Genomic DNA, 22,178 nt, shown 5'->3' with positions numbered 1-22,178 from the left:
GAAGTTCCCAGGGCGGTTCACAGCTTACTGTGAACTGTGTTGAAAACTCTATAGTCCTGGCAAGGGCGTATTGGCTAGCACCTGTGTAATCTTCCTCAGAACACTTTTCCACTAGGAAAGCAGGTTTATGTTGCTGGTTTTTTTAAAGTGAGGTGTAGGATAAAGGAGCCTCTTACTATTATATCGTTTAAGTCACACACCCCACCTGACACACAAGGGTGGGAGCGAGACTCCCTCATTGATCCTGTGCTTGACTTGCCAACAAGTACTTTTGTGCCACCAGCTGCTCTGGTTGAAGACCCTGCTGAGACTGGTAAATTATGCTATATGTCTGTCTCCAGCCCTTACTCTTTGGGGAAGAGGAAGAAAACACAAACAAGTAAATTGATGGAGTGGTTAACACCCTACCCCACCCCCAATTTGCTCCATGAATCCCTTGTCTCGGTTCCCTTTGCTGGGCAAAATGCAAAGAATTAGACCAGCTCAGATTAGTGCAGACATGTTCATTATAGAAAGAAAGTATTAATTCTATTCACACCAATTACTGTGTTGCAGAGAGCAGCTGTGAGCAATGAATAGTTTGTGTTTATACAACATATACAAAGGGAGATTATCTAAATGGGAGCTCTGCCCACATTTCGCTCCCCCTTTACAGTGTAAAAAGATTTACAGGAGGACATGCCCCCCCCCCTCTGTCTTCCTTTAGCTAAGGGCCAGTAGAGCTCCCGCTGCCTGGGAAGGATATAACTGGAGGACTGGCAGCCCCCGGAATCTCACAATTAAAAGTGTATCTAAATGTTTTGTGTTTTTAGGAGATTCAGTGGGTGCAAGCCATGCATTCACAGCCTATGCTTGTCCCCTGGCTGTTTTCGTGGCAGACTGCTCTGTTCCCAATCTTCCAGGCAAAGCAAGGGAGTGGTCCAGCCAAGCCAGAGACCGGACAACTAGAGCAAAGCTGTCCAAGGAATGTTACCACAGGCTAACCAGGAGCTGTTACACCAGCAGCTGGCATGCAAGAACTGTTTCTTTTTGTAGACAACCTGGGGCCCTTCCAGACTGCTGTTTTATGGCACATAAATAGCACATTTGAAGTGGATTTGCAGTGGACCACCGATAGATTATCTTACTTTCTCTAGGGTTGCCATTTGTCCAGAATTTCCTGGACATAGCTGGGATTTGGTCACTAGGAACAACACCTAGGCAGAAAACACTTGTCCAGGAAAATCCGGACATATGGCAACCCATGTCAGAAGTATAGATTTTGGTAAATTTCCTTAAAAATAGCTCAAAAACTTCATTATTATTATTTTGAGATTTTGCAACAAAAAAAGGTAACAACTAAGAAAAACTCAACAACTTTTGTGTTCGCATTTTCACTTTTTGAAATATGGCAAGCCTAACTTTATCATTTTATCACATCTGCAATGAATTCCGAATATTTTCATGTTCTTGGCTTCATACTTCAAACTGTGCCCATTCCATTATTCCATCTCCAGTTCCCCCTGCCTGAGCGCAAGTTAGTTGTGCTGTGTCGTCAAGTCGCCGTTCTTTCATTTGTACACTTCTCAGGTTTTTCTGTTTCCTGTGCCAAAGAAACGCCCCATGCTATTCTGCAGAAGAAACTGCAGGAAGGCCAGCTTACGACATCTATAGGAAGCACATGGGAGTTGCGCAATGCTGCAAGCATCTCTCCACCCCCCCCTGCACAGGTGAGTTAGTTGCACTATGATGTCACGGCACTATCATGGCACTGCTTGATGCACCAGTGGCTTCCACAGATACATAGTCTCCAGGACATTGCACAGGGATGTAGGTTAATGCATACAGTATATGACTAGGCCTCCCAGCCACTCTGACCTCCATTTTCAAAGGATTCCAGAACTGGACCAGGAAGTTCTATGGAATTCCAGTTTGAGAAACCTGATTCTGGATTTTGCAAGAAAGATCCACAAACAATTAAAGGCCAATATCTGATTTCTCGCTTTGGGTACCTTCGTGAAAAAAGCACGCTTTCAGAAACACCACATTCCTTTAGCTTTAGCCGCTAACTTGATACTTTGTATCCTGCTGTGTATTTATTGAGTTGCATGATTTATATCCCACACCTTGACCATAAATGCATGCTCCTAGAGGGACTAACAGAATAGGAAGGAACAGAAAAGTACAATATAGTAAGAGGGATATAATATAATGCACATTAATGCAGCAAATTAAAACAACTAAAAGAGAAATCAGATGTTGTTAGACTCCAGATCCCATCAACCACAACCATTATAGACAATGGTCAGGGATGATGGGACCTGTTGTCCATTGTATGGATGGTCACAAACTCCTCATCCCTGGCTTAAATGAAGTCTCCAAGTGCTGGGAGGTGGCATTCCAACCCGTGGGTGCCTGGAGACTCTGCCGAGGAACAAATTATACATTTAAATCACAGCTGAAGCACATTTTTCTCCTCAAAGAATTCTGGGCATTGTAGTTTGTTAAGGGTTGCTGCGAATGGTCACTCTGACTGTGAGTGGAAAATTACAGTGCCCAGAATTCTTTGAAAGAATGTGCTTTAAAGTTATAATGTATAACAGGCACCCCCAAACTCGGCCCTCCAGATGTTTTGGGACTACAACTTCCATCATCCCTAGCTAACAGAACCAGTGGTCAGGGATGATGGGAATTGTAGTCCCAAAACATCTGGAGGGCCGAGTTTGGAGATGCCTGGTGTATAAGCAGCCTCTGATGAGCTGAAGAAGGCAGCCTGGCTAAAGGCTGGGGGGGGGGGGAGTTAGTGATGATATAGCGTGTGGAGATCATGATTGCACCTACTTGTCTGATGAATTCTTCCATGTTGCTCTGCCAGAATCTGTTAGGTTTGAGCCCCCAGTGGTTTTCATCAAGTAGCAGGATTTTTGCAATGCAGTTAGCAACTCTGATGCAATCATGAATCGAGAGGCTGCCTGTAAGGTATACAAAACATGTGGCCTTTAAATGATCTGGGACCAGCCCATCTGAAGGACCACCTCCTCACACCTCTGTATATCTGTGTGCTCATGTCTACACCTGAGGCCTCGCCCTCATTTGCCACCTGGCTCAGCTGTTGCTTAGCAATGAAATACATGTTTTTGCAGGCCTTTGTGGCAAGTTAATAGCCTACTGCTATATATAAATAATATTTCTCATGTGCCAGGGTGTTTTTTTCTTTTTCACGCTGCCCTTTCGTTTTGCACATTTTTATAACTGATTTAAGTCAGTTTGTTATTTATTGAGTATGTTCGTATGCTTCCTTCAAGGTGCTTTGGGACGACTTTGGGGTGTGCAATATGATAAATTAATAACTAAGCAGATCCTTTGCCTGGTGGTTTTTGTGATTTTAGACCACCTTGAATTGTATCCTTTGAACCAGTCAATGCAACCCTAAATAATGAGAGTCTTGTAGAGGAGAAGATGCTCATTACCTGTCCATTATACACTATTTTCAGACACAGGTGGAACTGCAGGTAGTCTGGGATCTTACAATAGTGGCATGACCCCCCAAAATGAGAGAGAAAACTGGCTTCTATTCTACATCACCTGCTATAGCTAGAACTCTCTCATATAATCTCACCATACTACTGCCGTGTTAAAAAAACACAATAATTTTTGTGCATTTTTCCTCTGGCAGAAAATTACTTACACACCCATCAGCTTTGAAACGGGACATCCTTTTTTCTCTCTAGAAGACAGGTATCTTGAAAGCGCAATCAAATAATTTCTCAACAACTGATAAAATACCAAGTCATCAGACTCGGAGCACGATTGTTTAAAACGCAGCAGACGCACACAGTAATACAATATAAACATAACCAGAAAACAAATAGGACATGCTTTTAATGGAGTCCTTCATTATCTAGCGGTCGCCTTTAATGGAGCAAACAGCGTGTGCCATTTCTGTTATCTTACCGTAGACAGTTTGCACACACTGTAAAAATTGCTCTCCATTCTCCGGCTGAAAAGATCAGTGTTTCTAAAAGGTGGCGGGGAGGGGAGGTCATGCTGATTTATTGGCAATTAAACCTGAAGGATCTCTATACCCTCTTCAAAACAAAGCCTATCTGGGTAATTCAGCCGGGGAGACCGCAGAGCAGGCTGCCTCTCCTGTCACGAGCCCACCTTTTCTGTTTGGGCTCAGCAAAAACAACTGCCTTGGCCTTACTGAAAATGTCCTGGCCTGTGCAGGTTCTAGTTGCAGTTGCTATAGAAACCAGCTTCCAGGGAACCCTTTCCACAGCAACTAGAGGAAGCCCTGTGGGTTTGCAGCGGAACCGGAGCACTGAATTCTGGAAAAGTGTTTCCGTCCATGAGGGCTGCAGGCCAAGTCTATTGGTCCCCAACCTTTGCTCCACATAAGTAGAGAGCAGACCCTAGAGAGTGTGGCATAGTGGTTAGAGGGTCGGACCTGGGAGATCAGGGTTCAAATGCTCACTCAGCCACAAAGCTCACTGCATTGACGATGTTGGGCCAGTCAATGGTCTCTTAGGGTGGTGTTCAAAAGCAGACCCATGGAAATGACTACAGACAGTCCATTAACTTCAATGGATCTGCTCTGAGTAAAGATTAGTCGCATACCACCCCTTGCCTACACACTGTTGTTGTGAGGGAAAGTTTGAGAGTTCTATCCAAATGCGATTTTGGTTTGAAACGCAGTGTAAGGTAGTCTCTATGGAAGTATATTGTATTTAATTATGGGATATCAGAGTTTTTAGGGGTTTAACCAGGCTGGGATAGCAGGCTTGTTGGTTTTTGAATGTCTGATGTAGATTTCATTGTTCTGTATGGGACAATGACAATAAAGATAATCGTTTCATATCGAGGTGGAGAGCCACGTGTGGCACTTTGAGCAACTTGGGAGATACAGAATAATAAACAATTCAAATCTTGAGGTGCTCTCTTTATTTTTTTAAATTTTATTTATTAAATTTGTATACCGCTCTATACTAAACCCCACAATATAAAAACACAACATGCAGAGGTGATGGCCATTTCAGCACAATTTCAGGTCCAGGGAAATCAAAATGGCTTCCGGTCACTTGGCTAGTCCACGGCTGAGGCCAAGGAAAGGTATCAGCAAGGTGAGCCTTGCCAAAAAGCTGACACCTTGTAGCTGCCAATGAGGTGCTGGGTGCTGCTACGAGGCCGGTCTGCCCTTCCCAGTCTTCTAACAGATGTGACCCCTGATCAACATCTGAGAACATCTGTGGTGTGCGTGTGAAGGTGACCTCTCCCTACACACCATGGTCCCAATCCAAGGCTGCTAGTTAAATTTTAAAAACTAGGCTTGTTAGCGGCAATCACACAATTCATGTCACATCTAATTGGACCAAGGACCATAAGGTTTCCAGCTCAGCCCTCCGAGTCTCTGACAGGTCTTCTCTCCCCTAGTAACACAATCAAGTACAGTGTTACCTTGGGTTACAGACACTTCAGGTTACAGACTCCGCTAACCCAGAAATAGTACCTCGGTTTAAGAACTTTGCTTCAGGATGAGAACAGAAATTGTGTGGCGGCGGCGTGGCGGCAGCGGGAGGCCCCATTAGCTAAAGTGGTACCTCAGGTTAAGAATAGTTTCAGGTCAAGAATGGACCTCCAGAACAAATTAAGTTCTTAACCTGAGGTACCACTGTACTGTGGTACCTCTGGTTGCGAACGGGATCTGTTCCGGAGGCCCGTTCGCAACGTGAGCAGAATGCAACCTGCATCTGCATGTGCCGTGATTCACCGCTTCTGCGCATGATGTCATTTTGCGCGTCTGTGCATGAGCGAGCTGGCTGGCTTCCTGCAGCCAATGGGAAACCGGCCAGCATCGCGGAAGGCGGTCACTGCTCTGCTCTGCGCTGGTTTAGCACGGTGCACGGGAGCCGACTGAGCAGGCGGCGGGGGTCCACGGGCCGGTTAAACAACCCCTATGGGCCACTCGTACTTGGGACGCGGGTGGCGCTGTGTGTAAAACCTCAGCGCCTAGGACTTGCCGATCGTCAGGTCAGCGGTTCGAATCCCTGCGGCGGGGTGCGCTCCCGTTGCTCGGTCCCAGCACCTGCCAACCTAGCAGTTCAAAAGCACCTCCGGGTGCAAGTAGATAAATAGGGACCGCTTACTAGCGGGAAGGTAAACGGCGTTTCCGTGTGCTGCGCTGGCTCGCCAGATGCAGCTTGTCACGCTGGCCACGTGACCCGGAAGTGTCTTCGGACAGCGCTGGCCCCCGGCCTCTTAAGCGAGATGGGCGTGCAACCCCAGAGTTGGACATGTTTGGCCTGTACGGGCAGGGGTACCTTTACCTTTACTTTACCTATGGGCCACTCGTGGCCCATGGGCCTTAGGTTGCTGACCCCTGATCTGGACTGTATACGTACTTCTGTTGATATAGCATTAACCTTTTTTTGCTGCTGCATCACACTGTTGGCTCATGTAATCCAACAATGTCTGAAGAGCCACTGGTTCCCAAGCCTTGTGATAGAGTTTAAATTACAGTTCAGGCACAATTTGCTTGATTGGGGAACAGCTCCCCCCCCCTCTATCTTTTATACTCTAGACAACATATTGGGCAAGATTACTTATCAGAGCTGTTTCTTCCTGACTAGACTGACTGTACCAAAATGCTGCAATGTTTAGATGTGAATGCTATCCCCCAAATCCCGTATCATGCAGTAGAACTCTTCAGTGTAAACACAGCACACAGAACACTGAGCTGAACAAATACCAATGTTCTTGGCCAGAGGAGCTTATAAAGCTAAAACTATCAGGATACAAGATGTGGGACAACGCAAAACAAACAGCTGAGCAGTCAGGCTTTACAAACAGAAACCTTATGGGGTTTTTGTCACTGTCCTCGACCCATAAAATCATCGTTAATTTACCGGTATTTAAAATTCAGTAAATAAAATCTAAGAAACACCTACACTGCAGATAAGTCACCTGTGTTCCTGCAGATGAAGTCTACAGGTCTGTTAAAGGTACCCCTGCCGGTACGGGCCAGTCGTGTCCGACTCTAGGGTTGTGCGCCCATCTCACTTAAGAGGCTGGGGGCCAGCGCTGTCCGGAGACACTTCCGGGTCACGTGGCCAGCGTGACGAAGCTGCTCTGGTGAGCCAGCACCAGCGCAGCACACGGAAACGCCATTTACCTTCCCGCTATAAAGCGATACCTATTTATCTACTTGCACTTAGGGGTGCTTTCGAACTGCTAGGTGGGCAGGAGCTGGGACCGAAAGACGGGAGCTCATCCCGCTGCGGGGATTCGAACCGCCGACCATACGATCGGCAAGTCCTAGGCTCTGAGGTTTTACCCACAGCGCCACCCACAGGTCTGTTATTCCAATTTAAAAATTATGACCCAGGTTTAAACATTCTTAAGGCAGTACATTTCAAAAGTTCATTAAAAACACCCATTATTTCATGACATTCCCAGGCTCATATAATCTGGGGTAGACGTTATGGTTTACAGCTTTTTAAACATAAAGGGTTATATCAAATATTAGACGTACTTAGGAGTAGATCCTTTGAAATCAAAATAACTTACATAAATCCACTGATTTCAGTGGATCTACTGTGCATTTGACTAATACTGAATATTACCCAGTGTGTTTCTTATTTCACGATAAAGTGACATGTTCTATTATGAATAATGAAGCCATAAGAAAGACCTCCTGCAGCTCTCCAAAAGTAATATACACATGTGGATATGAATTTGGAGCCAGTTTCACCACCACACAAGAGACAAGATGCTTTATAAAAAGTAAACAGTGGCTTACTTCTTTGGCAAGAAGTCCAACAGAAAAACCATAGCAAAACCCAGTTGTAGTTGTTGTTTTCTCTCATGTGCACCCTCCTTTGTTACTGGATGTTGTTTCTAGGTGCAAAAAGTGCGCTGACACCAATGCTCCTCGGGCCATCTTGAGTATGAATTGTAAGTCAAACTTGTCTGGAACCTGGTTTTGTCACTTGGGCCTCACTTTCAAAATCTTATTTTGACTGAAGCTATAACAACGATCGCATACTGTTGCCAGCACACTAAGGCCTGCTGGGATTGTTCAGATCACCAAGGTACTTAGCGCAGTAATACCCTGCCACCGTAAACACGGCCATAGCTAAGAAAATATCCAAGTACAGTGGTACCTCGGTTTAAGAACAGTTCGGTTTAAGAACGATTCGGTTTACAAACTCTGCAAAACCGGAAATAGTGTCCTGGTTTGAGAACTTTACCTTGGTCTAAGAATGGAATCCAAATGGTGGAAGGGCACCAGTGGCAGGAGGCCTCATTAAGGAAAGCGAGCCTCAGTTTAAGAAGGGTTTCGGTTTAAGAACGGACTTCTGGAACGGATTAAGTTCGTAAACTGAGGTACCACTGAAACTCAAATTAAGCTCTGGTGGTACGCCCGCTATTTCTGGTGCTCCCTTGGACTTACGATACCTTCTCTCTGTTATCTGTGTGGATTTAAATACATCAGTTTAGGAGACTACTTGATGCACCCAATAAACATCTCTTTTCAGCCATGAAAAGTTCATGCCATAACCCAATTTGACAGTTTTTAGGATGCCACTGCAGATTCTTTGGCTGTCGCTGTAAACACATTTATATGGAAATAAGTCCTACTGAGATCAGGCGGCCGTACTTCTGAGAAAATATTTAGGAGTGCACCTGCAACTTTAGCATGCTTGTGGCCTCCCCAGAGGCATCTAGTTGTTCACTGGAGAAAACAGGGGGCTGGACTAGATGGGCATTTGGTCTGATCTGGCTTGTCTCTCCCATTCCTAGGATGGTTAACAGGAGTTGGCCCCCATCCCTTCAGGGCATATTTACGTAAGTAGTGGAGATTCTGATCTGAGAGTTTATGAGGATGGAACTTGATGGTGTTTCTCCGTTTCCCACCTGTGTAAGAGATGTCTGTGCCATATATTTGGGGACATGGTACCAGTGATATATTACAGCAGGTTACCTGAGGGTTCATCTGATAAAACTCTTCTTGTGAGATGTATAAGAGAAACAAAAACAACACACCCTTGAATTAAAGGAAGAAGCAATGGTGGTTATCAAGTCTTGCAGGCGGGTAGCTAATTTTAGACCCAGCAACTTAATGGACTTACAGGGCTCACCCCATTCAACAGTTTATAGCGGCTTCTACATTCCTGCTTTGTTAGATATTACTACTACTACTATTATTATTATTATTAAACAAGGTTGGCAACCCAGATTTTCTACATACAAATAAAAAGGAAATAATGTGAGCACTCCCGAATTCACATTTTAAACTCAATTAAATCATAGCACCACCACGACTCCAGGAATAAAATTGAGCTTGCTTCTGGTGCCCTGATACTAGCTTAGTTGGTACAGCATATGAGACTCTTAATCTCGGGGTTGTGGGTTTTGAACCCCATGCTGGGCAAAATATTCCTGCATTGCAAAGGGTTGGACTAGATGACCCTTGTGGCCCCTTCCAACTTTAAAATTCTATTATCAAAATAAGCACAATTTTATTGTAAAAAAGGCTGGCATCCGTCTGTCTCGGGAGATGATGGGAGTGCACCTTTGGGGGTGAGGTCAAGCTGCTGGACGGTTGCTGCACCTGCTGTGGCAACCACGTAATTTTAAAAGTAAAAATAATACAGTAACATGAGCATCGTAACCATGTATATGCTATGCTAGCCTGGTCTGCTAGCCAATGACTATAATTTGTTTATTTTTAAAAGTAGAAATAAATGATGCTTTGTCACCCTGGGTGGGTTCCAGCCAGCCATCTGTCTACCACCCGTTTCATGAACAGAACTTTGGGAAATATTATACAGCTCGTCCTATGTCTGCAACCCTACGCACCCTCACCTAGGCTATGGGCAGAATGCAATCTGCTTCTAAGCAAGTGTGCAGGCCCTCTGGATGCAGAGCGCCAAGCGCATGGAGACCACTCAGAAAGAGTCCTCGCAAATTTAAATGGTTGGGCCAGCTCAGTCAGTATAGCATGAGATTCTTCCTCTCAAAGGTCGTGGGTTCGAGCCCCACGTTAGGCAAAAGATCCCTGCATTGCGGGGTGGGGTGGGGTTGGACTAGATGACCCTTCCAACTCTATGGTTCTGCAACCGTCTCTGCATTTGAACGCAGCACCGTATCCCTCCTTTGTGCCACCCATCCCGCCAGCCACGTGCTTCTCCTCTTCCTCCGATGCCCGGGCAGACTCCACGGACGACCGCTGTCCCTTTAACCTATTTGGCCGCCACCTCCCGACCTGCGGGGAAGAGTTCTGCCCAGACACTGAGGTCCAGTGACACCAAGTTACAGGGAACCAGGCAGAGGGCCTTCTCGGTGGTGGCACCCGCCCTGTGGAACGCCCTACCGCCAGATGTCAAAGAGAAAAACAACTACCAGACTTTTAGAGTACATCTGAAAGCAGCCCTGTTTAGGCAAGCTTTTAATGTTTAATAGGTTATTGTATTTTAGTGTTTTGTTGGAAGCTGCCCAGAGTGGCTGGGGAAACCCAGCCAGATGGGCGGGGTATAAATAATAAATTATTATTATTATTATTATTATTATTATTATTAAGAGTCAAGCCAGCGCGCGTGGGAACTTCGAAGGCTAAAAAAACCAAACCCTTCCTCCCCACCCCCTTTTTTGCAGCCAGCTCCCGCGTGCCATGTGCCCCGCGCGCACCAGCGACGACCCCTGCCCTCCGCACACCCCACCCCCCCAACTTCGCGCCGGCCCACCCCTTCCGCTTGCAATGGACTCGGCCGCTTTGCCGAGGGGGCGGCGCCACCGCCGCGAGGGGAGGGGGAAAAGGGGGCCGGTTGCGCGCCCGGAGGCTGTGCAGGCGGGCGGGCGGGCGGAGCGAGAGGAGGAGCCGTCGGCGGCCGGGGCGCCTTGTTGCTATGGGGAGACGGCGAGGGAGGGGGCGGCGTCGTCGCCGCTGCTGCTGCTGCTGCGCAGGGCAAGGGAAGCCAGAGGCAGCGGCGGCGGCGGCGGCGGCGGCAGCAGCTGCTGATTCCTGACACATTTCCCCCCCTCGCTGCCATATTGCTGCCCCCTCCCCCTTTGCGCGAGCTTCATGCGTACAGTGAGTCGGAACCTCTCCTTTATTAACTATCTCGGGTCGAGGGATGCGGGTGGGGAGGGGAGCTGGGGGGTGGCTAAGAGATGCATACACCTCTCTTCTTAAATTTATTCTTTCCAACCCCTGGGTTTCTCCCCCTCCCTCCTTCCGATTTCCTTTTCTACTTCTAGCTTTTTAATTCTCACTTGTCTTCCCCTCCCGATTTCAGCAGCGTCTACTTCCAGTTGTGTTTTGCTGGTGTATTTCTGTTTTCATTCTCTCCCTCCCTTGACGTCTGGTGTGTGTCTGTGCAGCGCGGAGGCTTCAATTGTGCTCTGTGTGTGTGTATTGTGTGTGTGTGTACACACACACACACACACACACAAATATATTGTGGGTATTTGTGCGCGCGCGCGCGCCTCCAGCTGAGTTCCCTTTGGCTTCAAGATATATGGCGAGGTTGGGATCTAGGGCGGCTGGGGATCAGAGGAAAGGTGAGGAGGTTTGAGTTGGTGTCAGAACTGGGGTACGCGTGTCTTTCTTGAGGGTTGTGTCTGCAAGTTGGTGGGTGGGTGTGAACAGACATTCGTGTTCCGGAGTCAGGGGTGTGCGACTTGGAGAAGGGAAGATAAATGCTCGAACCTGGAGAGGAGGACATTGGAGAGGAGAACGAGAGATTTTCTTGTGGGTGGTAAAAAAGGGTTTGTGCCCAAGCCAGTCGTGTGTGTGAATGTAGAAAAAGATTGACTGCCAGATCTGTGTCTGACCTGTTTATGTGGGGCGTTGGGAGGAGTGAATGGAACAAGAAGGTTGGAACAAGCCAAAGCTCTCTGTCGGACACGAGTCTCTAAATACGCCCCTCGAGAGATAGGTGGGCTAAATAGGACCCAAATCTGATTTCTTTATTTTTAAACCTACCTACTGACCACTTTAGAGATGTGTGTTCTGATATAATGTGCTCCTCCTTCAATGAAGTGGTCCGGGCTCCCTTGGGCGGTGGAGAGACGAAGGTGGCATCTGGGGCAGGCAGGCGAGGGTGGCGTTTCACTGGAGGGGCTCCGATCTCCTCCCCCACCAGCCCCCCCTTCCTCTGACCCTTGTCCTTCTTCCTGCCCTAGACTCTTGCCACATACACGCACCCCCCTTTAACCAGGTAGCTTGGCCGTTCTGCACGCGCCCTTTCGGACCTCGTTTCATCCTCAAGCGCTGCTTGTGCGGTTCCACCAGGCCCCCCTAAATACGAGGCGCGCGCGCGCTTGGGCTTTTGCTAAGACGTTTGTGTGCCCTTTTGCTGTCCGTATTCTTTTATGAAATCTTCCCCGCTTCCGGGTGAGAGTGCCTGGCTCGATCTTTCTTTCCGTCGTCACGAAGTTGGAAGGGAGCAAGACATCCCGCGTGCGCACAAAAAAGTTCACCTGCTTTGGAAGTTTTTCAAAATGCAACTAAGTGAATTCTTTCCTTCTCCCCCATAACCCCTTCGAAAAGAATGAGAAAGAGACTTTTCTCCCGGCTTGCTCCGTCCCTCCCTCCCTCCCTCCCTCCTCCAGCCTCCCCCATTTTGGTTCAGGATTGTGACAGCCACGTGGCTGGCAAAGCCTCTCGCCGGGGAAAGGCGGCCACGGGGTCACCCGGGCGGCTCCGCCAGCGTGTGGGTGGCTGCGCGTTAGCAGCCCGGCACAAAGCCCGGCGCAAAGTCTGCAACGCTGCCGCCGCCCCCTCCTCGTTCTCTTGCATGCAGGCGTAAGAAAAGGTGCCCCCCTCTGCGCTTTAGTCCTGCCTCCCATCTCTCCCCCCCCCCCCGCTCCTGCTTAGAAAATGCAAACTCTCCGGACGCTGAATGCAAGCGCAAGAGATTCAAGCCAACGGAGAAAAGACAGCCCCCCATCGTCTGAAAAAAAAAAACTTGGACCCTTTTGTATGGGATCGATCAAGCCGCACTAAATAACATTAACCTCCCCCTCCTCCTCCCGTTCTGTAACTGGCACAATTGGGAGTACACTCCCCGCCCCCCAACGCCTAAATATATGCAGGCATAGAGAGAATAGGGGGACAGCGCACAGAGAATTTTAAACACACTTCAGTATGTGTCAAACCCCCCCCCCCCATATGCATGCGCTGTGAAAGGGTTAGGGAGGCAACAATCAGCAATCTTTTTTTCTTTCCCTTAGTTAACAGCCCTAAATGTGCACTTGGGAACTCCTGGTTTGCAGAAATCCTGTGCAATGCTTCCTGCAAATGAGAATAAGTTGCATTGCTTTGAGGGAAAGGGTGCTGGTTCTGTTGCTCCCCCCACTGGGTTTTTAACTTCGGTGGACGTGTTTTTTTTTTTTTTAGAAAGGTGTTTGTTAATGTTACAAATTATATCTTGGTGCTGTTTGTTGTTTTTTTGGCTGTGGCTAATTGCACCTTTTGATTGGATGGTTGTAAGCTGCTTTGAGGGTCATATGCCCACGGGGAAAGTGGCTGAGATATTTTAATAAATGGGAGGGTAGAGAGCAAACCCTGTAGAAAACATGAAATGCATTTGTGGTGGTCTTTTTTTGTTCTAATGTATCTCAAGGGCAACAAGTGGCCTTTAAAAATATTTCCTTTCTCTGTTTATTTTCTGCGGAGTCATGCTCAGGTAAAAAATTACTTTTTCGCCCTTTGCCAATAAGGGAATTTGTGCTTAGGTCTCTTCCAGATGTTTTGGACAACCAGGAGGGAAACCTGGATGATTGAGGGGCTGCCTTGGCCTTGGGGTCTCTTCCAACTCTACAGTTCTATTATTCTAAGTCCTGGGTAGGCAAACTAAGACCTGGGGGCCGAATCCGGCCCAGTCGCCTTCTAAATCCGGCCCACGGATGGTCTGGGACTGAGCGTGTTTTTACATGAGTAGAATGTGTGCTTTTATTTAAAATGAGTTATTTGTGGGGCATAGGAATTCGTTCATATTTTTTCCCCAAAATATAGTCTGGGTCCCCAAAATCTCTGAGGGACAGTGGACCGGCCCCTTGCTGAAAAAGTTTGCTGACCCCTGGTCTAAGTTCTATGGGACCTGACTCCCAGGTAAATGTGTGTTTAGGGTTGCAACTGAAATTAAGCTCCTTCCGTTCCCACTGATTTCAGTAGGGGAGAGTTCAAGACGCTAAACTTCCCCAATGAAATCGGTGGGATGCAAAATCAGTTCTGAACTGGCTCATGGCCATGGTGCATGGTGCATGGTGCTGATTTTTTATTTTTTAATTTAAATTTCTTAACAAAATAAGAAGTACCTGCTGGATCAGGCCAATGTCCCACCTAGTCCAGCATCCTTTTCTCACAGTGGCCTGTAGGAAACCCAGAAGCAGGAACCAAGAACAAGAGCACTTTCCTCTAGCTGGAATTCAGAAACAGGCTGCCTCTGACCACAGAAGCAGAACACAGACACTGTGGCTGGTAGACATTGATAGCCCTTTCCACCAAAATCCTCTTTTAAAGCCATACAAGCTGGTGGCCCTCACTGCCTCCTGGGGGAGCAGGTTCCAGAGTTTAATTATAATCTGCATGAGAAGTACCGGTACTTTCTCTTACCTGTCCTGAATCTCCCAGCTTCTTTGGATGTCCATGACTTCCTAGTGTTATGAGAGTGGGAGAAGATATTTTCTCTATCCACTTTCTTAAAGGTAAAGGTAAAGGTACCCCTGCCCGTACGGGCCAGTCGTGACCGACTCTAGGGTTGTGCGCCCATCTCACTTAAGAGGCCGGGAGCCAGCGCCGTCCGAAGACACGTCCGGGTCACGTGGCCAGCGTGACGAAGCTGCAGCTGGCTAGCCAGCACCAGTGCCGCACATGGAAATGCCGTTTACCTTCCCGCTAGAAAGCGGTCCCTGTTTATCTACTTGTACTTAGGGGTGCTTTCGAACTGCTAGGTGGGCAGGAGCTGGGACTGAACGACGGGAGCTCACCCCGCCACGGGGATTTGAACCGCCGACCTTGTGATCAGCAAGTCCTAGGCACTGAGGTTTTACCCACAGCACCACCCGCATCCCACTTTCTTAGTGCCACACAATTTTCTATGCTTCCATCCTGGCTCCTCTTACACCTCTTTTCCTTGAACTCAAGAGGCTGCTGTCCCTTGACCCTTTTGCTTGCCCTTTTCTTAGCCTTTTCCAACTCCTTTTTGAGGTGAGGCAACCAGAACTGTACACTGTACTCCAAATGCGGTTCTGCCAAAGATTTGTGTAATAATAGCATTATGGTAACAGTGGTTTTATTTTCCTTTCCTAATGATCCCTAGTGCACTGGGCCGACATTTTCATCAAGCTGTCCTCTATGAACCCAAGGTCCCGTTTTTTGATCAGCCACTGCCAGTTCATAACCCCATGAGCGTATATGTGAAATTAAGATGTTTCCTCCCAGACACGCATCACTTTACACTTCTTCACATTGAATTGCATTCACCTTTTTGCTGCTCGTTCACTCAGTTTGGAGAGATGCCTTTTGAGCTCTTCCCAGTCTCTTTTTGTTTTCTATCAACTCATATCATCAACGAACTTGGCCACCTAATTGCTCATGCCTAACTCTAGATGGTTTATGAACAAGTTATCAAGCATAGGTCCCAATACTGATTCTTGGGGGACTCTACTTTCTTAGGGCTGCCATATGTATGGGAATTGGGCAGGAAAATGGCGTCTGGGCGGATTTTCGGCAAATTGGCAAAATATCTGGGGAAACCCAGACGTATGGCAAGGGTGTGTGTGTGTGTTAATATATATATTTTAAATCATTCAATAAAAAGGCCAACAACTTCCAGCAAAAACAAAACTAATAATAATAATAATCAACTCAACTTTGTCCGGATTTTTGCTTTTGGGAATATGGCAACCCTAACTTTCTACATCCTTCCATCAGGAGAGCTGTCCATTTATTCCTACTCTCTTGCTATATAACCAGTTCTTGATCCACTAGGACATCTCTTCTTATCCCGTGACTCCTACTCTGGTGTTTCTGATGAGGTACTCTGTTGAAAGCTTTCCGAGCATCCAAGTGCACTTTGTCAGCCAGATCACGTCTGTCTATATGCTATGGGTTACCTTATTTAAATAGGTGGGTGGAAACTGGGGGGGGGGGAATTAAGAGCCGATATCTCTCGCCCCCACCTCTTCTTAGCAGAGAAGCCAGTACTGTATTCACAAAAGTTTAAAGGCACCTTGTTAAGCTTCTGACACCTTCTTGACTTCCAGTCCTACCCACCACAAGAGAGAAGATGTGCTTTTAACGAGCTCTCGATTTCATTCCAACCCGCAAATAGAAGATGTGAGTCTCCACCAGGTGGTCTTCAACTGAGGATTTTCCCTTTGTAAAAGTGGCCATGATCCCTGCTAGCAAGTGCAAGAGGGGATATTTCCCTTTTCCTTCCTGGTCAAGAAAGTGTCCATCTTGGTTGTGATCTTGCGGAGTGGGATGGGGACCAATAGGAAGCAAAGATAATGTCAGCGCATGCAGGTTGAGATACAAACGCAAACTCAGCTTCCCCATTGTAGCCATCAATTAGTTTATGGTACGGAATAGGCAGCAAGCAGCATAAATGGCACAAGCAGAAATAATTTCGTGGCTCAGATAGGCGCATGCAGACCTGGTTCTAGCAAAGCGTTGTGCCTCCTGTCCTCTATGCCGCAGGGTCCCAAACTGTGGTCCGTGAGCTTCAGTCAGGTTCCATGTACAGTGGTACCTCAGGTTAAGTACTTAATTCGTTCCGGAGGTCCATTCTTAACCTGAAACTGTTCTTAACCTGAAGCACCACTTTAGCTAAAGGGGCCACCTGCTGCTGCCATGCCGCCAGAGCACTGTATAAGCTAAGCGACAAATGGCTCATTAAATCAGGATTGCAGTCGCCAAAACGGAAAGTCTAGTTCGAAAGTCGTCTTTTTCAATACGACTTTGTGGTTCCTGAAATTCATTCTGATTGTGCAGATGAAATATAATTGATATAATTCTACAGGATGTGGTATTATTGTGTGAAAACAATCAAGATCCAGGGATCCCCAAGGATGCAACTCCAGTTGGTGGAGACGTCAGGCATCATCCTGGCGCCCGACCATCTTCACTTGGTCACAAGTGGCCGATAGCCAGGTGCAAAATGCACCTGGCGCCTGGCTAATTTTGAACGCTGCTCTTTTGCATCATGGGGCTTGTGTTGAACAGGGGCTGGGGAAACTTGTGTCCCTCTAGTGGATTTTGGAGTCCAATTTCCAGCTGCCACAACCAGCTTGGCTAACAGAGTGGATGTGGATTGAAGTTCAGCAGCACCGGAAGGCCCCACAGATTCCTCATCCCTGTAATAGTAGCTTTTGTCTCATTAAGGGATTATTCAATAATACTTCAGTTTCGTGTTCTTCATACACCCAGGAATGCCCTTGTTGCGTGGATATAAAAAGTGGGAAGAATTAGGGAAAAAATGCAGGCTCTTAAAACTAGCTAACAGGACCAGTGGTCAGGGATAATGGGAATTGTAGTCCTAGAACATCTGGAGGGCCGAGTTTGCCTATGCCTGCTTAAAACACTTTGTGGGGGCGACAATATATTTTGATAGGGGGCTAGAGCAACAAAATTTGCAGTGTAGGGGACTTCCTAGTTTAGGGGGGAAAGCAAGGAAGAGGGGACTTGCTAAAGGTGTATAAAATTATGCAAGAAAGCCGATAGAGCAGTTTCCCCCCTTTCATTATTATACTAGAACTCATTGCCATGAGCCCCGTGGAGACGGACTTGGTGAGAGTGTTCAGATGTGGAAAGAGAGAGAACTGGAGGAGTTTGACCCAGGAGAGGGGTCCAAGGGAGTGGGAAGTGGCGATTGTCAGAAGACGCCAACCCTACAGTGGGGCCTGGTGGATTGGGAAGCAACCAGGACTCGTGGAAAGGGCCAATTGCCTTGCCCAGGCATCATGTCTCAGCTGGTCATTGTGGTACCGTCCCCTGCTAGTGCAGGGCCACCTGCCTCAGGAGGTGCAGTGCAATAAATCTGACAATGAGCTGGTTCGAACCATCTTCACAGGCTCGGCCCACTTGGAAAAGGGTTTGCATGCTTAGTCCTGAGCCTTGGGATGACAATGTCAAGTGATGGTGCCCACCCTGCTCTTCAAAAGTCCAGGGGGTATGCCGAATGTTGGGTCAGCATCTTAGCTTCTTCCAAGCCATGTGCTCTGCAGCTCTGCCATGTTTCCTGACTTGGTAACCTGTAACCTGTTTGGGCTCTGGAGCGAATTTTGAAATTTTGGATGGGGTTTGTTCAAACTCATGGGAGATACAGCTGTTAGTGGCTACTTGCAACAGTGGCTGTGTTCTAACTCTGTTATTGGAGTTGGTATGCTGAATGGACTAAAATGGTGTTGAGAATTTTATTTTTTAAAAAATGATACGGTAAATATTCCCTTTTAGGAATTACGAATTTGATAAAATTGATGCAGGAACAGGAGTTAAGGAGGAGTAAAAGTTGTTACACATGTTGTGGCTGTCAAAAGACACTGGTGTGCTGTGAATTTGCCTTTTCTTTTGATGGTATTTGCAAATTTATTTAATAAATTAAAGCATATTTTTTAAAACAACAATATAATAAAAAGGGTGTGGGGGAGAATTGACCAGATTGGAACTTAGACTTCCTACTGATCCATAAAACTTATTTACACCACTTATTTTATTTTTAAAAACCTCTCAAAGCATCTTACAAAAAAGGCTTGAATGACAAAACAGTTAAAAGCAGCTATTTAAAATGGTTTAAACTCTGCTGTTGCCTTATTGCTATATTAAATATTTTTTAAAATAAGATAAAAAACACAGATTAAAGCAGATGTTTTTAATTTCCAGATTCCTCTGGGGTCTCCTCAATCCCAGCTCAATGGGATACAACCACACCAAGCCTCTCTGGGGCTGGATAGATACGAGTTGTAGGAAGCTACTGCTGTAGCTGTTTAAATAGCGCTTAAAGCCCTAAAATGACTTATGTCCCAAATATGAAACGCCACCTCCTTTCCTCAGGCCATCTTGGATGTTAAACTCATCAGAGTGGTTCCTCTGGGTAGATCTGTTGGCTTCAGAAATTTGGGAGGTAGCAAGCAGAGAGCAGGCCTCTGTGGCATCGTTTGGCATATTCTTTGTATTGCATATTCTTTGTACAGTGGTACCTCAGGTTAAGTACTTAATTTGTTCCGGAGATCTGTTCTTAACCTGAAACTGTTCTTAACCTGAAGCACCACTTTAGCTAATGGGGCCTCCTGCTGCTGCTGCGCCGCTGGAGCCTGATTTCTGTTCTCATCCTGAAGCAAAGTTCTTAACCTGAAGCACTATTTCTGGGTTAGCGGAGTGTGTAACCTGAAGCGTATGTAACCTGAAGCATAGGTAACCCGAGGTACCACTGTATTCATCATACGGCGGAAGGTATCCCTCTTTTTCCTCTGACCTTGGGCACCTGAGATAGATACATCTTAAGACCCACCTTATTCTCTTGATCACAACCTGTTTTAACATTTTAAAACATGTGTTTTAAATGGTTGTCACCTGTCCGAGGAATCCATGGTGGGAGGGAAGGCAGGTAAGAAATCTCAATTATTGTTATAAAAAATATATCTCCAGAAATAATGTCAGAATGCTCTGCGCCATGATCTGCTCTCTTCCCACCCCTCATTCCTGTGTGTTAAATATAGTGGACTTTGGCTCTTCAAGTAGCCATTTCCTGCAGCAGTAAATTAAGAAAACAAACACACCCATGCAGAACCATTTCAGCTATGGTGACAGTGGTGCCCTTCATTGTAATCCTAACCTGGTTTCTCGAGGAAGGCGTGAAGCCTCTGCTTCTTTACTTACAGGAATCCACCTGAGTAAAATGTTAAAGGAGCCCATATAAACGGGAATAGCCTGACTAAAATAAGCCTGGCTTGTGCTGCTTTTTTTTATTTGCATTTGGAGCTCTCCCAGTTATGGATGGCCCGGAGGGTGCAGTAGTAACAGATTAACAAGCACAAATATATATTTACAGTTCTATTAACATCTAGATTAAAAACATAAATATCAAAAACCCCAGCCTTCTGTCAGCTGAACCTTTCTCCGTATAGAAAAGCCTTGCAGTCTTCCAAAAGGTGTAGAGATATATATGCTTTGAAAATCTCGGAGGTCTGAGGGAAATAGCAAAGGAGGGAATTTGGGGGCTGCACTTCCATATAGAAATTTCCCTGCCCCTGGAAAGGCAGAGAGGGTTCTTGTTTCTGGAACTAGGCTTCTCTCTGCCAAACTTCTTGTTGTTTTTTAATGGAGCATTTAAGAAAATGATACCCAACTTATCCCCAGTGTTCAAAATTCCCTGGGCGCCAGGCACGTTTTGCTACTAGTGCGGGTCCAATTGCGACCTCGTGGAGATTTCTGGGCACCAGGTTGGCGACTGACATCTCCATCGAGCCAGCATACCAAAAGACACACATCTTGTGCTTTGTACTGCTGAGCGAATCATGGACCCCTTGCTGGGCATCTCAGTCCTCCAGGCATCATATCAAGGAAAATAAGTATAGAGCTGAGTACAGGTATTTCTGACTGTGCTGCAGCCTTTCTGCAGGCTACCCAAGCAGAACTCACAGACCACAGTTTGAAAACCTCTGCCTTTGGTCCATTTCCATGGTGTGGGTTTCTCCTTCTTGCATACAGGGACAAGCGAATTGTTTTACGCGCAAGCTACAGCCAAGCAATGTAGTTGAGATCATAGAATCACAGAATTGTAGTATTGTAGCGCTGGAAAGGGATGTCTAGCTCAAGCCCCTGGCGAATAGACATTCTGCTGTGGTGACCATAACCTAGGTTTGAGGTCCTATTTGGTGCTTCGCTTACATATCTGCGTTTCCAACACGGCTTCTCCTCCAGCCATGCACCTGCTGCACCATGAAATTGTACGATCCCAGGCACTCAGCACCAAATGACTTCCCTGCAGGTATAGATTGGCTCTTAAGCAGTGCTGGAAACTCATATATATAATATAATTGCCAAATGGCACCTTAAACCCAAGGTGATGGTCACCACAATGGAATGTCTAGGCCAGGGGTCAGCAAACTTTTCCAGCATGGGGCTGGTCCACTGTCCTTCAGACCTTGTGGGGGCCAGACTATATTTTGAAGACAAAAGAAATAATGAACGAATTTCCATGTCCCACAAATAACCCAGAGATGCATTTTAAATAAAAGCACACATTCTGCTCATGTAAAAACACCAGGCAGGCCCCACAACTAACCCAGAGATGCATTCTAAATAAAAGGACACTTTCTACTCATGTAAAAACACAGATTCCCGGACCGTCCGTGGGCCGGATTTAGAAGGTGATTGGGCCAGATCCGGCCCCCGGGCCTTAGGTTACCTACCCATAGTCTAGGCCCTTTTTAGCACTGGGATTCATTATTACTATTATTTATTTCATTTCTATACCGCATTGTATTTTAAAGAGCAAACCTCAAAGCATTGAAACGTCGAATAACACCGTCCAGAATAAAACAAATTCAAGCTTCGAGGAAAATATTACAGATGCTTCTCCAAGGGGCATTTTGCTTTCCCCAGTCGCCAACCTGGTGTCCAGAGATCTCCGTGTGGTTGAAATTGGGCTTGCACCAGCCGTAAAACATGGCCGGCTAATTTCTGTCACTGTTCTTGATTAGGAATGTATGTTCCACAGTGTGTGGGAAGCTGCTGTGACTATCCGAGTGCCCATCTACATGCGCCCTTGCAGTTTGAACATGAAAGTGTGGTTGGAATTAGAGATAAGGCGCAGGGACAGAAAGGATCTCTTTGTACAGCTCCGAACTTGAAGCATGCACAGACGGTGAATGGCAATTCTATATGGAGTTTGCCCAGGTGGCTAAATTAAAAAGTTGATCCCTGTTACAGGCATTGCCAATTCCCAAGCCCTCCACCCCCTTTTCGGCTTTCCAACCGGTGAGCAGGTTTGCAAATGTACGGATTGCAACACAGATGATTTCCTATTAGATATTGAGCTGCATAAGCAAGACTCGCCGACCATCCCTCCCCCCCCCAAAGCCCCCCTCTCCCAAAAACCATGGCAATCCAGGGTGGCTTCACTCGTTCAACCACCCTGCCGGAGGTTGTAGCAGACAGATGGTTCTCAACAATGGGAAAATCCAGTTGG

General features: G+C 46.7%; 1 protein-coding gene and 1 long non-coding RNA gene across 3 annotated transcripts in view; one reads left to right on the top strand and one right to left on the bottom strand.

Annotated features, from left to right (window-relative positions):
• Nucleotides 1–1,309: 1,309 nt before the first annotated feature.
• Nucleotides 1,310–22,178, bottom strand: part of LOC307211979 — a 50,808-nt gene continuing 29,939 nt past the window's right edge. Inside the window, exons 2-3 of the long non-coding RNA XR_013836676.1 lie at nucleotides 2,821–2,951; nucleotides 1,310–1,582 (exon numbers count right to left, since the gene is read on the bottom strand). This is a non-coding gene — a long non-coding RNA (uncharacterized lncRNA). The remainder of the gene's footprint in view (nucleotides 1,583–2,820; nucleotides 2,952–22,178) is intronic.
• FOXN2 (forkhead box N2) overlaps nucleotides 10,870–22,178 on the top strand; it is a 52,992-nt gene continuing 41,683 nt past the window's right edge. The window contains exon 1 of one of the 2 annotated variants that reach the window (XM_079968856.1): nucleotides 10,870–11,071. The gene's annotated coding sequence lies outside the window, so the exon portion shown is untranslated. Of the gene's footprint in view, nucleotides 11,072–20,889; nucleotides 20,976–22,178 lie in introns of those variants that run through there. The other variant, XM_079968857.1, reaches the window with a different exon arrangement.

This window comes from Podarcis cretensis (assembly GCF_951804945.1).
Source record: "Podarcis cretensis genome assembly, chromosome: 3".
NCBI classification, from domain to species: domain Eukaryota; kingdom Metazoa; phylum Chordata; class Lepidosauria; order Squamata; family Lacertidae; genus Podarcis; species Podarcis cretensis.
Note: the sequence above shows the minus strand (reverse complement) of the source record. Positions and strands in the feature narration are given on the sequence as shown.